The 16,997-nt window shown below is 29.5% G+C and overlaps 1 protein-coding gene across 3 annotated transcripts in view; it reads left to right on the top strand.

The window, feature by feature from the left end:
• Positions 1–16,997, top strand: part of LOC126740010 (uncharacterized) — a 160,514-nt gene that overhangs the window by 76,483 nt on the left and 67,034 nt on the right. Inside the window, exon 2 of one of the 3 annotated variants that reach the window (XM_050445865.1) lies at positions 11,339–11,400. The exons of 1 other annotated variant lie outside the window; for it this stretch is intronic. The gene's annotated coding sequence lies outside the window, so the exon portion shown is untranslated. Of the gene's footprint in view, positions 1–11,338; positions 11,405–16,997 lie in introns of all 3 variants that reach the window. One more of the 3 variants, XM_050445864.1, reaches the window with a different exon arrangement.

The following is a 16,997-nucleotide window of genomic DNA, read 5'->3' as shown; positions in this document are numbered from 1 at the left end:
TGCATGCCTTATACTTCACGTAAGTATGTACAGTGGGTGGCGAATCACCCTTATATTATTTAAAAAATGCTGATGGAATTTGTCATTTAAGCAGACTTATTCCAGTCTGTTTACACAATCTTTTTAAAGAATCTTCTGCCAATTTGAACATGGACCCAAATATTAAATTGCAACGTCTTATTGAAGAAAATCAAGATAGTTTCCTTGCACGATAATGACCTATCAACACTGGAGACAATGCAATGGAGTAGGGCTTATTTTTGCCGTAAAAAGACGTAGTTAAGGCTTCTTGGTTTAGTTCTGGATCACTTTGTATACTTAAGGGTTATTTTCATCTGGGTAGTTGATTCAAAATTAGTTTTGTAAATTATATTCTTGGTAAATAGACTTCTGTACTACACTAGTAAGTTATTTAAAGTTCAGAGCCTTGATTTAGGATTCACGCAATATATGCTCAATTTCTTGCTACACAAAGTTGCCCGTCACTTAAAGCATAAAACTTTAGTCCTGTGTTCCATCTCCAGTCGATATATACTAAAGAAATCCACCCTTATTGATAAAACCGTTTCATTCTAGAAACGTCACATTTTTTTTTCCCAAGGGGATGAATCCAAAGGTAGTCTTGGCAACGTCGCCTGGATAGCGGTTGTACGTTATGGGGCGGCGTCGCCCACTGGAAAGAGGGCGGCCCCGTCCAGGATGAATGGGCCAGGTTACCATAGAAACGATATAAGGCAAGGCTGAATTGATTTTCGAGCCAAGGTTGCTGGCGGTCGGTCGGTGGTGTTGTCCTGTCCTGCTGCCGGCTGGGGTTCGATACTCTTGTTGCCCTGGGCCCTACGTTCCGCACACGAGGATAACCAAAGCCGTGGTCGGGACCCGTTTCCCTGGAGAGGGAGAGAGCGAGGATTAAGGGGCTAGGTCATAGTTAATGAGACTGATAACGCTTTAAGACGGTTCAGTTGCTTTCCCGAGTTGTTACGGGGAGATACTATATTTATGAGCTGGAACAGATATATTTCGGTTTATAGAGTTAAGATAGAGCAGCCTAAGTCTTAACAAGCGAATAAATTTCTAGGATATCCCGAATATAAATTGCCTTTTTTGGCTTAGGGACGTTTAATGAAGTCTATTATTTAATGTTTAATAATTAATATAGGTTTATTAATAATACATAACTTAAATGGGTGTGATTGCAATTTTAAAACAATATTTGGAGTATAATATCCTGCAACAATAAGTAAGGTATTTTTCTTTGGACACAAACTTAATAGATAAAATTAATTAATTAAATACCCTTGATTTAACAAGCAAGTACTGGCAAGGTAAAATCTCTTTCACATTGGGCAAGCTCTATCGAGACATTTATTCTATATTAGATAGCAAAGCTCTCAAAATTTTGATCAAATATCCTGACTTAATGTTTATAAGTAATAAGTCAGAAATAATTAATTATGAAGGCTTACATACAGGGTGTCCTGCGAGGTAAGGACAAAGCTACACTACGGGTTCTTTAGATACATTCAAATCAGAAATTTTCTATGAACATACTACTGTAAACTAACTGTTTACAATAATTATTGAAAGTGTCCACCTTTATATTGTAAGCATAGTCTAGCCCCTTTCGTGATGTGGCTGATTGCTTTCCCAATAACCCGGTTGTTACAACATAGGTCGTTAGCAATATTAATAATTTTACGAAGCAGTTCAGCTCCTGTATGTGATTTCTCTACAAACACTAAATTCTTCAAATGTCAGCAAGTAATAATCCAAAGAATTTAAGTTTGATGAGCGAGAGGGGTAGGCAGGAAAACTGTGCCCCTGCGTCCAATGCAACGTCCAGGAAAAGTGTTATTTAAATATTCAGTCACCGTTCTACTACTGTGGGGCAGAGCATCATAATCCTGTAACTACATTCGTTATCTCCTTATAATCGGAATATCCTCTAGCAACAAAAGCAGTTCTTCTTATAATAACTTAAAGTAAATTGCAGATGTCAAACGACCGTCAAACACATAAGAGCCGGGTGTTGGTTTTCATTCGAATTTTGTAGAGAGGCTAAATTATTGACACCGTTTCAGCTGAATGTAGCCTCATTGGTGAACAAAATGATATTAACTAAATTACGACGCCGAATAAGCAAATTAGAGAACTGTATACAAAGGTCCAGATCAGTAAGCTTCCGAGCTTAGACTGGTTGCAAGTGAAATGGGTACAAACCAAAGATATGCATTGTTCTCCATACAGTCATTCGAGTAAAATTAGTTCGACAGGATATTCTGTGAACACTAATTGATGGTGACCGTTCAACACTATTCAGTATTACATCTTAGACAGCTACTGATGGACGTATAAAAAAAGCATTAGGAAGTGATCTTGTTAATCTCAGTTGATTAAAAGCTCGCTCAAATACTGTGCCGAATATTCCGTCTCCAACAACTGCTGCTTTACCACTTCCGTTATACATAGAAACAAACAAAAAAAACAAGAAATTAAAAAACCTATGCGTCATATAAATCTGATGAAAAACAATCCTTTTTTATGGAATCAAATGAAATTGCTGATTAGCTGAGAAAAGAAAGCATAAGTCATGCAATTCCTATACTAGACACACGTGGATCTAGTGATGTGACGGCAATAATAAAACATATATCTCTCTCTTATTCTTTTACTCTCGAGAGAGCATGGTGACATTATGTATCAATTGCTCGAATGGTAGTTCTCTATCCTGCTTTGTCTTGAGATGAAAGAGAAGCTTCCTACAGACCGTGGCCAATAATTTCTTTGGGTTAATCCACCCATCGCGTCGAAGACCGTCATCTTAGTCTTTTGCCGTTGATTTTGCTTTCCACATTGAGTTATCATTTACTAAACTGAATGATATTTGAACATCTTAACAAGATAATATTATAGGCGACTTTAATCACATATTTTTTGAAGGTGAAAAATATATCTCAGCAATCCAATTATTTTAATATTTAAGTAATTGTTTTCAAAAGTGTAAACCCTTATATTTAGTTTTAGCTTGAATTAGACTTTAAACTACATGAACTTTCCATTTTTTACCTTACCTTACCTACCTATGTTATCCTTTAAATTTATCAGTCCTCCTACTCCCTTGTCTTATGTTATTAAAAAGTCGCTCTGAAAGTATTTGTGTGGCGTGAAGAGTGTGCCCTAGGCTCATTTATGTCGTATTTTTATTAAAATATTTAAAATAGATAGAAATTAGTATTACTTATGAATGGTATGATGATTGTAGATTGAAGCAAATAAAAATGTTATGAATACATCTCTTTAAAAGATATGTGAAGGTTTTTGAATCGAATCGAAGTAGTAAATAGTTTATAAAGATAATAAATAGTTTATGTCACCTATTGTAGAACTCTTGTATTCTTATTAGCTCTTAACCCAGCCTAAAGTATATTAAAATAATCGAGGAGAAGTAATAAACGCTGTTTAAGCTTCAAAATCCTTTCTTTTTAAAGTGTCCATGTTATGGAATGAATGCAAGATGTTCCATGCATATCGTAAATCCTAGTAATGCTAATTGACTGTTTAAATATAAAAACTTTTTAAATTATAAATTTTTTATTTTATTTTTATGCCTTTAAATTTCACTTTGAATTCTATATAAATTTTATAAAAAGGATTTGAAAAAAAAATTAAATTTCTTTGCAATTCAAGATATTCTAAATTCAAAGATTTTCACAAGGATTTTTTTTAAAACATTATAATTTAGACCACCTTATTTTGAAATTGAATTTGCATTTATAAAAAATGAGAGATCTATTATAAGGCTGTTTAATTTTAACTTTTTTATATCATCATTAAATATTTGTCTCTCTTGACCACAAAAATTATTAAAACTTCCAAGATGTCGTTTAAAAAATTAGAATTGTTTTATAATTTTTAAAAAGTTTTAACACCACTTACCAGTTTTAATTATTAAGCTGTCATATTCTAGAATTGCAAACTCTGAAACTTTTTGACTCTATTACTCATTTCTTAAAAAAAAAAAATTTTTCTTAATCTTAACAGTAAGCTATTAGGGATTTATATATTTATAGAAAAACTTTCGAATGTATTTCTAGAATCATCATCCAACCTTTTTATTACTAAAAGTATATTCAATTACTAAACTCCTGAAAATATGTCTATGCAACAATAATTTAATAGATTATCAAACTGGATATTTGTAATACCAAATATAAATATACTTAAGCTTATTTTATAGTAAAAAAAATCCCTTTAAAAAGATCTGTTATTTTTAGTGTCCATGTCTAGGCATAATACGAACTAGGTCTGTACCTCATTTAAAATGCACGATGTTCCATACAAATTGTAACTCCTAATAAGAGCAGTTGGGTGTTTATATACAAAGTGGTACTGGAATAAACTGTATACAATTAAAAATTTATAAACAACTTTGTAAAGTATTTGTGAATATATTTTTGTAATTTACTGGGTTTCTCCTCTTGCATAATTTAAATGATTAGGGTGCAATTTTGATTTACCCTGACTTGTATAGATATTAGTAACCATCGTTTATTATTTAGATGTTCATAAATATATATCATTTAAACACATTTGTTATTTTTTATTTATTTATTATATTTTTTATTTTATATTAAACAAGAAACGAATATAATTATGAAATATTATTCGTAAACGAATTGGTAAGCTAATAGAGAAAAAAGTAAAATACACATTTTTCTATTAAAAGTGGGATCATTATCCGCCATTTGCATCAGTAAATTCATTAATTATTAACCCGATAAGAATATAGAATAAGAAATAATAAAAGGAAAAAATCTTGTAATGTATTAGTGCTACAGAACTATATAAAAAGATTTAAAAAAATGCTTAAAACAGCCAATACGCAAAATCTAAATGCATTAAGATAGTCAAGCTTACTCTAGAAACAAAAGGAAAAATACTATTCAAACAGATCCTTTCTTTTTAAAAGCGTCCATGCCTAGGCATAATAAAGACTTGATCTTCAACTCGTTTAAAATGCAGGATGTTTTATGCAAGTCGTTACTCTTAATAACAGCAGCTAAGTCTTTATGTATAAAATGAATGCATTTTATTTCACTTGCAATTTCAATAAACTTATTTAAGTAGATAACTTAAACCCATTTTAAAAGCTTATTTCATCGCACAAACCACCTTTTTGCTTATCTCAATGCATAACTTAAATGGGTATTATATTACTTTATTTAAAGACAATAAAAAATAAAGTTTATTTTGGTTTTAATTCTAAAAGAAATCATTTAATCCCAAAATTATATATTAGTACTGGCATTATTCCTAGATAAGTATATTCATGAGCTTCAGTTTAATGTTTTTTATTTTGTTAACTACTATTCAGATTTTTATATATTTTATATTTTAATTTGGAATACTATTTGATGTGGCATCTATAATAATGCTAATAAAATCTCACAGACTAAGTCATTCAATATTTATTTTCTAAGTTGTATTCGTTTAATTTGATATTTTATTCCATCTTAAAACCCCCATTTTTAATAATTTCGATGCATAAGCTAAATAATTATTTTGGCTAAAAACGTAGTTTCTTAAATTCATTAGTTTTAAATTAGTCCATTCACATCTTAAAATAATTAAGTTTTAATTTACATGTATGACTTTTAAGTTGACGTTTTATTTTATTTGATGAGCCTCGGATAAATATCGCTTAGTCTTACATTATATTTCATTTCTCAGGCTAACGGAAGTAAAATACTCTTAATATACGTCCAAAGCTTTTTGTCTTATTTGCACACATATAAATACCCCCTTTTATGCTATTCTTACTAGCAAAAATAACGTACAAAAGGAAAAATCCTTTGTCCGAATCTCCTTTCACTAAGATCCGACGACATCAAACACATAATCATTTCCCTTTTACTTACCATATTTCTCATAAAAGAGAAACACAATCCCTCAAAGACTTACTCGTTTTTCCCATCTCGCCAGCTTCCCATGGAGCTGAATCCCTCGGCCGCGGTCATAAAAAGAAAACAAACCATTTAAAGCTTGGGAGAGAACAGGGAGAGTAGAGAGAATGCCATTCCAAAATGCTCTTTGCATGAATGAAATACCCCGTTCTTTCTTTGCCTGCCTGATTCACCCCCGCCTCCCGAAATATGCACCCTTCTACACACTTACTATCGAGCCCTGGATATTTTTGGACGGTGTTGTCAAACTAGTCAAGTTTTACGTGAAACTTGGTTTTAGTCAAGATAATAGTGTGTTCTATTTAGATTTAAAACACCTCCTTATTTGCATAACTTAAATGGATTTGATGCGAATTTGTTCCTTAAAAAGACCAAATGTTTGGCATTTAAAGCTGGTATATATTATCTCAATTATTTATAACTATTTTTGTAAAAGCCATAATATTCCTTTGTAAACAATTTATATACTTTCTGATGTTCATACCTATACATTTAGATAACCGACATACATATGCAAGTGGGTACTTTCTAACCATAAAATGAACTTTATCAATGTTATCTTTATCCGGCATAATATTTTTCACATTTCGATGCAAGCGTGTATTATTATCGGTTATAAGTCAGTTTAAATATTTGAGGACTTAGCAGCTGTTACATGATAGTTATAACGTCAATACTTATAAAATGAACTGATAAATAATAAATTATGAAGCGTAAGTCTTTTTTGTATGGAACTGGTATTAGAATGTTAAATGTATAAATAAAGTTTTATAGTATAGTGGGTAGAATAGGGGCTTGGATTTTTAAATTTTTCTCATCTCAATTAAGACTTAAATTTTTATTATGATTATTTTGATTATCTCTATCTCTATTAGAGTTCTAAAAATCACCTCTCTAGAATACTGTCGTCAGGCATAACGTTATTTATTTTAGAGAAGTTGTGAAGTAGCTAACCTTTGTCAGACCTCTAAATATTTATAAAATGCTTCTTTGTAAATTAAGAAAGGAATTTGAAAGGAACTAGAATAAATTATGGAAATGGATAATTATACTTAAAATATAAATCACTAAAATTGGAATATGGAGAAGTTAACAAGAGGGTAGCCTTCGTTTGGCTCCGCAGTATTGTCTGAAATTTTTGTCAAATGCACAAGAAATTATGAAAACATACATCAGTATTTTACCCTAAATACCATTTAACAGAATTTCCAAAACATTAAAATTTTGATGTATATATTTTTACAATTTTGTAATTAAAATCACACAATGTAATTTTATCGGTTTAAAAAAAAATAACGAATTTGCAAATTAATTTTACTTGTTCACACGTGGATATTAAAATCTATAATTAAGATAACATCGAAACAATTTGTGGAATTAAGCAATTACAATGTATTATTGAAATATTTGCTAATTTTATTGTAAAAATAACTTGGCTATTAGCGATGCTCCACGTGCGGAACGATTTTTTGGAATTAAACTTGAGTTAAGTATTTGTTATATAGATGATATTTAATGTGAACGATTTACTGAAATAAAATATAATACAATTTAAAACAAATACCTGCGCTATACATGAGAACCAAATCTCTTAAAAACAAATTACTTTTAAAATTACTAAGCAATTAGAATGACCGTTTCATTTAATCAGATCAAATTAGGTACTAATAAGAGATGTAATACTAAAATGAATAAGAAATAAAGACAGCATTGATTATACGACTCAGTGAAAAAATAATTTGTGTGAAAAAAATAAATGTGACTGACTTAGTCTTATATTGACGACCCTCTGATGAACAGAGGTTTCTCTATTACTCAAGCTAATGAATCTGTAGGCAATGTTATCATGAATTTACAGGTGAGCAATCCTGGAAGAAAAATACTTAGGCGTATAGCCCAGTTTTGTAAAAGAAAACATGTCCTGGGATTTTATAATTTTGATCAAGATAAATAATTTTAGTAATATTATAAAAGAGGCGTATGAATATTAATTCCTTGACCAAAAACAAAAAATCCTAAAACACTAAATTTAAATTAAAAAAAGGATGCAAGAGAGAATTGAAAATGCTATCACTCTTGCTTAAAGAAATTACGACAGCTCGATACTCATTGCTCATAATAGATCTAAATGCATATGCGATATAATAAATTGCCACAGAAAAATTCGTAAAAAATCCCAACCAGAAACACTTAACTTTAGAGCTGATGAATGAGTTTAGTAATTTCTTTGTAATTATTGTTACCAATTTATTATCAAGTAACCCCAGTAACATTCATTTTATACCTATTAGGAGTAAGGCATTGCTCATTCTCTTAAGCCCGTTACAAAAAGCCTTCAAGATTGCACTTTCCCAAAAATCTGGAAGAAGGTCATTCCCATATTTCAGAAGGAACATAAAACAATATGTCCAATTATCGATCTATCTCACTGCTACTCAAAATTTTATCTTGGAGAATTCTGGAATATCTGGAGTAACACCATTTACGTTTATATAATGCTTTTGAGGATATCATGCCTTATTTTTATAATGCTTTTGAGGGCAAGACGTATATTAACACCAACATAAATTTGTGATTTGTTGTGGCAAGGCCTTTGACTGTGTGTCGTATAATCTGCTAATTTATAAACTTAAATACTCTCAATTTAGTGATAATGCTATTGAAATGATACAGTTTTACAAAGATTGTCGCTCACAGATGGTAGCTTATAAAAGTGTGTTGTCGTCTGCAAAAGCTGTCACATATGTTGTGCCTCAGTCCTCCATCCTGGAGCAACTATTATTTCTCATTGATGTGATTAATCTGAAATAAATAAGCAGAATAGTTAAATATAAACTGCTTGCAGATGACAACTCTGTGTCTGTGAACTGCAACACTTTTATAGAGACTGGTCAAATGGCGTGCGTGGCACAGTTGGAGGCTGAGCAATGGTTTTAAAAGAGCTTATTGTTAACCAAGGAAAAACTAACAAGGTGTTGAGACCACAAAGTTTCTGAATGGCTACGAAGATTGGTTGGGAATTGGTGTCTCTTAAAGTTTGCAGCAGTATATATGCATTAAAAGTTTGCAACTAGAGTATCTGCAAATATTAAGAAAGCTGCATATTTTGCATTGCGCCAGTCTGTATTGGCGTGTTATTGCTGGAATAGGTTTTAGGCATGACTGTAGGAATAGCTTTCACGTATTGGGAATCATCACATTTCCTTGTATATATATATATTTTTTTTTTTAAGTTTTTTTATAAGGGAAGTTTTGATTTTAAGAGGTTTAAAAAAATAGTACATGGTCTATTGATTGATAGGATATATTACAACCTTGAGTTCTTAGAGGATCGCAGAATATTTGAAATTTCTCTTAATTATATACTGTTTTAGTGGTAAATTTTTTATTATGAGCAATTAAATAAAAATAAGTAAAAATGTTGTTAGCAAATATATTTTGTAATACTATAATAGTTCTATTAGTATATATTACTATATTTGTATTGACTTTGATGTATGTAAGTATTTTATATATTAACTTAAATAAATAAATAAAATATAAATAAATAATACAAAATACTAAATTATGATGTTTCAAGATTTGAGCAAAGCTATTAGCTCTGTCTTGTCCTATATATTACTACTTAAAAATTTTTGTTTTAAAGTTTGTTTACTATATATAGTTAAACTATTTAGCAAGCAAACATGCTTCTTCGAATTCGGAAATACAAACAAAAATTGTCAAAGCCAAAAAAGCCATTCTATTATTATTTTTATGATACCCTTATTACATTAGATTTTTTTTCTCTTTCCTTTAAATATTTTTTTTGATTTAAATGTTGAGAATGTTTTAAATTTTAACTCAATAATATAGTATTTACTCTTTACCATAAAAAGCTATCCGTATTGTAAGTTAAAGTAAAAATCCTGCAGACTCCCTCCACTTATTTATTAAACATTCAGTTTTTTAAAATTACCGAGATGTTTCGGGCACAGAGGTGTCATCATCAGGGGATAAAAGGTTTAAAATTGGTATCAGATATACGCCCCAGGATTTGATTTAATGTCAAAAAACCCTCTATTTATTATTATTTTTTTTATTTTATTATTTTTATTTATTTACATTCTGTTGTTGACAAGGACCGAACAGATGAACAGACCAGACCGACTGTGTGAAAGTGTGCAATAGAAAGAAAGTGTCGCACGTTTAGGGCTTTAAATAAAACTGATTTTATTTCAGAAGAACTGCTGACGTTTCGGCCTTTCTTTAAACCATCTTCCGGACCAGAAATTACACGTTGCAGTTCACAATGAAATAAGTAAATAAATGAATAAATAAATAAATTTAAAAAAATAATAAAACATAGCTTAAAATGGGCATCTTTTTTTCTTATGCTTATATTTTTATAGAATTTAATTTTAATAACGTTTTTTTTAAATTATAATCTATAAAAATATGACTCCATCATAAGAAAATAAGACTGCTTGTTGCAGAGTGTTTTTTATTTAATGTTTTAACTTATTTATTTATTTTTTTAATTGCAAACTGTAACGTATCATTTCCATCTCTGAAGACGGCCTAAATAAAAACCGAAACGTCGGCATTTCTTCTGAAATAAAATTAGATTTAATTGAAGTCCTGTCGATACTTTTTTGCCATTCTGATTTGAATTTGAGCAATATTAACTATCCGTTTAAAATAGAAAATATTTTTTTCATAATGACACTAGCTGCTAAATTTTAACTTATGAGAGCTCTAATAATTTGTGTAGATCACTGGCAACTTTAGAGCTTTTGAAAATTTAAAAACTTCTAACTTCTGCAGTCAGTAAATTATGTCAGTAACAATTCATTGGAATGATAATTATTTCTGCTAGATCTCAACCTATAGAAGAGAAAAATGTCCAGTTCTAAAAGTAAATGATCTACATTACTATCTAAGTTGGATCTAAAAACAGCCATACGACCATATTACAGCTACGTTTATGAAAAGCCCTGTTTGTAGATCACAGTGATTTTTCACCTTCAAAAGTTATTTTAAAAATACTTCTGCAACTCTTTGAATCTCATGCATTTATTATTCTGCTATTATCAGCCCCTAGCAACAGTATACAGACAGTAATAAAAACTAACCTCGTACAAATAGAGTAATTTTATTATGTTAGTTCCCATGCTACAAAATGATCCAAGGTCGTAAAATAACAAAAAGGAATTTATACAATACCAAATTATTGGGTTACTCCCAAATATTCATTTGACATGCAATCGTTCCTTGATGATATTTCTATGGGGTCAATAGTAGTAACAACCCACTTGTTGAAGTGGGGTTGTAAGGTGCAGTTTAAAGTTGAAAAATTAAATAAAATTAGTTTAACATTATTCTATTTGTTACAGGTAAGGCAGCATACATTTTCTACGAGAGGAGAATAAAGGAAAGTCGCAATAATAAGAAGAAGGCAGGTAAAATATTGTTTTATAAAAGTACCATCACACGGATTTTATAATCAAAGACAATTCAGTACGATGGTGAGATCCAATCTCGACGTTACGCAAAATTATTCCTTGCTTTCGCTTTTTGCAAATTGAGTGTAACAAATTACGTTTTTGTTTTTTTGATCAATTTAATAAGATGTTGCTGATTACAAGCATTTTCGATATTAAGCCATTAAATGAAGGATTTTAGAGCCGAATTTTATAAACTAATCTCATAAATGTGTAAATAGGGCAAGATATAAAAAACAAGTTCAGAAACAAAAGATATATATTATCAAGCTATGCTTCCCCAAAGTGAGTCTTTGTTAAAGGTGCAAAAAATAAGTGCAGACATCAAAATAGGGATGAATTATTTGCAAGAAATCTTATTTAAGCATGTATGAAAAAGGAAGTACTTTCTCAGTTATTAGTTTTTAAGATATGAACTTTTTATGAAAAAAAAAACACGTTTTTCATCAGTTTCAAAATTAGAATATTATAAAAAAAGTGCTTGAGCCCAGGCCCGGCCAATGAAAGTGTACAGAATAAATGCTTAGCATTGGATTTGTTAGCATGAACAATCACTCGGTATATTCACGAATTGTACTTTGTGTAGTTTAGGTTTTTTCCGCTGAGTTGCCTCTTTATTTATTTAATTATTTACTTGTTTTTTGAATATTCAAATATTTCCACTTTTATTATAATAATGTAAATATTATTTCTTATATTGGTATTAGTCGTGCTGTATGAAAATGGATGCAAAAATTAGATAGAGGATGAAATTTTGACCGTAAGTTGTATGGGTTGAGAGAGTGCAAAAACCAAAAATGCTAATAAAAATTCCGACGGTTTTTTTTAAGCGATGATTAGGGATAATTCGAAGAAACTGGTTTCTAATATGCGCCCCTTTATTTTACAGCCCTTAAAATGCAATTTATCACCTCTTTGCTGTGGAAGAAATGATAGCTTAGACTTTTTGCTGCAATTTGTTTCGTAGAAGCAACATCGTACAGTCGATAGTTTCTCCAATAAAGGTTTTCAAAATTTCACCCCCCCATAAGGGTGGTTTACGTACGGAGTTGAGGGTTGCTTTTACTATCAAATTGAAGGTAAAATTTTTCTCCACCTTTTGTACATCCAACACTTTTTTCTTTGATGTATAGTTTTCGAGTTATTTCAAAATGAAAATTTTTGTCAGCATTTTTGGTTTTTGCACTCTCTCAACCCGTACAACTTATTGTCAAAATTTCATCCTCTATCTAATTTTTGCATCCATTCGACCATTTCTAATGACAGCACGACTGTACTATGTGTAGCTTTAAGGCAAAATAAATGCTGTATTATAATTAATTTGTATTTTTCCATCTATGTTCTTTTTTCCGGATGCCTTCTTAGATATATCGATCAGATTGAACGCCTTACTATAGAGTGAGAGGCTTCTATACTTTTTCTGCCATCTGCCATTTCCGCCATCCCATCCGACAATACAGTGTGTGATTTTACAATCTGGTAAAGTTTTTAAAAATTTTGATTTTCAATTGTTGATATTTCAAAAACAGTTCCAAGATTGTTAAAGGGTGTTATACTTGAAATGTGTTTAGAATTTATCATAGAATCCAAAAATACCTTAATAAATGGGGTGTTCTATTTAAAATAATAAAGTAAACAGTTGCCCAGTTTTCTTGATGCACCCTGTATATTATTTAGAAATCTGGAAACATGTAAAAAAATAAAAGAAAATTGACGTGTCCCAGCGTTTTTCAACCAGGTAATTCGTCTACTTGTAAAAGGTATTTTTCCAGTCTTTTTGGACGCACTGTATAGCCTATGATTTATGAAATGAAATTACGAAAAGGACCACCCTCATCATATAATTCTAAATTTAGACTGTTTTATTCTCTTTATTTACTGTTATTTAACCAAGCCCTAATAAAAATCTAATAAGCAGACACCATCTACCCCTAAAATCCTCCTGTTACTGAAAACAACCCCGAAAATAACTAAACTTAGCTGTTTTTCCCATTAACACTCCCGAAAAACAAAGGCCTTGAAAGCGGAGGTAGATGACAAACGACGTAACTCTATTGGCACACACGCCACGTCTGGAAAACATCGTATAATTTAAGAGCATCGCTTTACGCGAATTTTCTAGGTCATTTTTTGCCAACCAGTTCCGAATGTTGGTCCTGGAAAACTGCTTTTCGACAAAATTGGATATGACAAATGGCCCGTCACGGTTGGTTTGCTGTAATTGGTTGGTTTACGTATACAGATTGTCTTACCTTTTTCACTTTTGTATTTACTTGTTTGTTTTCGAGATTTTGTTAGTTCTATAAAATAAAGATTATAATCCATCTCTGATTCGAAAATGTACTCAAGCCTAACTTTTATATACATTTTTTACCATTTACAAAATTTAAAAATATGTGTACATATTTAAGGTGTTAAGAAATAAAAAAAGAAATGACATTTTGTATAATGAAAATACATATAATATTTAATTTTTTTGTCTTATTTTCTATATTTGATAATATGTCTCTCGCCCTAATAAATGAGGCTTTATGATTTTAATTTAAAAGAAAAAGTTGATAATTTTTTGTCGTTATTTGATTAACTTACTTTATATAATATGGCTTTCAATAAGTGTAAACTTAACACCTGAAAAATGCATAATTTAAATGAATATGATTATTTTTTTCTCCTTGTCTAATCAAGTTTTTTTATATAATATGATTCTCAGCCAACGTAGAGGGTGTATAAATATTTTAATTTTTCCTTGTTGTTTCCTAGAAAAATTACTTTTTCTTGTTTACAATATTAAACATTTGTGGATTTTACTATATTTTAGATTCCTGGAGACTTTTGCAATTACTTGGAATACTCAGAAATAAGAAACACACTACTGTTTTCAACATGAACTAAACTTATAAAAAATGTATTAATAACATATTTATTTCCATTTATTTTTCATTAGTATTTCTTTTAAATGATTATGCTTTTTTTTGATTTACGCGGATATACTTTATGCCAACTAGCTCTTATAATTATAATAAAATATTCAAAAAAAAGTGTATTGTGATCGTTTAAATTATGCATGTTTTAACGGGACATGATGGTTTTTCTTACTTCTTCTTGATTTACTGGAAGGCATTTAACGTGGTATTTTTTTATATAAATGGAATAATGAATGACATCAGGACTTATGATGTAAAGCATAATTTAACTAATTTTTTAATCCTTTTAACTAAAAAGTTAATGAATTTTCTGAATACCTCTATTTCTGTTAACTGGCTATTGCAAAAAAATTATTTTCTTTCACTTAATCGGATTTTCAAATAAATATTTATAAAATGTTATTTTAATTTTTTTTTATTATTGTCAAAAGCCGAAAAATTTTTTTTTAAATGTTTAATGCTGTATTTTAGTATAATGTAGTTATTTTAGTTTGCATTTAAAGTAATCTGTCTAATCTAATTTATTTAATTAACTTTATTCCCTAATCAGGTATAGAGTTAATTAAATAAATACATAAACTTTTGAAGTAGATTAATAGATATCAAGATAATTAACATAGTAAACTCTAATTTTGCAACTTCCATAGTGTTTATTATAAATTCAGCACGACTTTTTGGTTGGAGATACTTTCCACTAATTATTCAATTTTAAACTAACAACAACTATTCTTAGGTCATATACTACAGTTCTGCCTGATCACGTATAAATCTCATTAGATCTTGCAGTGTCCTGATAGTAAAACTGTAAAATTTCTGCTAAGATTAACTATCTACATATCTATTTCAAAATTTCCCTTAACTAAAAGTTAAAAGAAATTTTGACACTCAAACACATTCACACACAAGTTTCAAAAACTGAAGACTCACGCACAAGCTCTACACACACCACCTTTTATATATAAGCCGGTAGAATAGTTTTTGTTAGTTTACACTTAATAACATTAAAGAGATACTTCCTATCTGAAATATCATACTAAATTTAAAATAAAGACAATAGCAGTTTGAAAATTTTATTTTACCACTTTACCAACGTCTACCACTTTAAAAAACAAAATTAACGTATATAAATATTAAATATATTTATTATTTTTTTTTTACTAAAACAATATTTTTGAAACTTATTTAAACAAGATTATTGATTTCTTTTTCCATTCATGCAGTTTTGGATTTATTTTAAGATGGCTTTTATGGTAATAAAAGAAAAATGAATCTTTTGAATTAAATTATGCATTTAAATTAGGTATATAGATAACGATAAATAAATTAAACATTTGGGAATGTATCTAGTTTTTTGATCCATAAGTAAATTTTTATTTCATATTAGGCAAAAATTGAAAAAGTTGATTTTTCTTGCATCAATATATTATACCTGCCTTTTTTATTACCATGTGTTTTACCTTTTATTATAAATAAGAAACTATATGGGGTTTTTAGACGATTTCATAATTTTTAACACCTTAAAACACCTTATATTTTCATATATTGCAATGTGTTCCATTAAGCTCTTTCAGGAGTTTTGACAATAAAATTGGTTAAGAAAAGTGGCCAAAAAAATTGCAAGAAATAATTTGTAAAATCTTAAGCTGCCGCTAGAGCGCACATTTTCTATCCAAGAAAAACAAGGCGGTTTTTTTTAAAACATCTTTACAACAATTCTACATATTTTTTTGGAGTAACAGTTATTACTACAAAACGCTAAATTAGCACATTATTTATGATTTGAATTTAACATATAATATCCTTATACTATAAAAAATTAAAGGAGAACTATGCAAGTGAAAACAACAGAGTATATAAATAAATAGATAACATTTTTATGAAATTAAAATATAAAAAAATCACAAATAATAACAATATTCTAACCAAAAAAGAAAGAAAAGCAAAAACCAACAGTAAGGTGAAGTCTAGCTAAAAACCTACACTTACTTAACGTATATAATGATGAATGATTGTTAAGGCAATGTTGTCTAAACTATAAGCATTTGATGCACTTTATCCACTGTGGCGACAAACAAAGAAAAGTCACTAGTAAAGTCACCAATACTGAATATTAATGTTTCAGTTGTTGGGTGTGTTTTGTAAAGATTCATCAAAGAAATTCTTTATTTAATTTGGTTTAAATAACTGTTCAGGAAGCTACTTATTGGTATTAGGTTGAACATGAGTTTAGTTACCCTGGAAATTCGTAGGGACCAAGTTTATTAAAAAGGTTTACAGCAAATGTTTCAAAAATGTTAATTTTACGATCGATATTCCTGATATATTCCAAAATTCCACATTTTGAAGATACATTAAATTTGTAAAAATTCGAATTCTTCATTTTTCAAAAAACACTTCTTTAGATTTAGCGTATATTCGATCTATATATTCTTAAAGTTATAAAACGGCAAACTATTGACTTTTTGTTCAGATAACCAATAACCAACTTCTAAATAAAATATTTTAAAAATAACAGTTTTGGCAAGGAAACAATTTTTTAAAAAATTAAAAAGACAGTATTATAGATATCCTTCATAATGCAAAATGGATTATTAATATACACTTTTTTTTTTAACCAGAAACATTTT

The sequence above is a fragment of the Anthonomus grandis genome, chromosome 8 (assembly GCF_022605725.1).
Source record: "Anthonomus grandis grandis chromosome 8, icAntGran1.3, whole genome shotgun sequence".
NCBI lineage: Eukaryota > Metazoa > Arthropoda > Insecta > Coleoptera > Curculionidae > Anthonomus > Anthonomus grandis.
The sequence above is the reverse complement of the archived record's forward strand: the minus strand, read 5'-3'. Positions and strand labels throughout refer to the sequence as shown.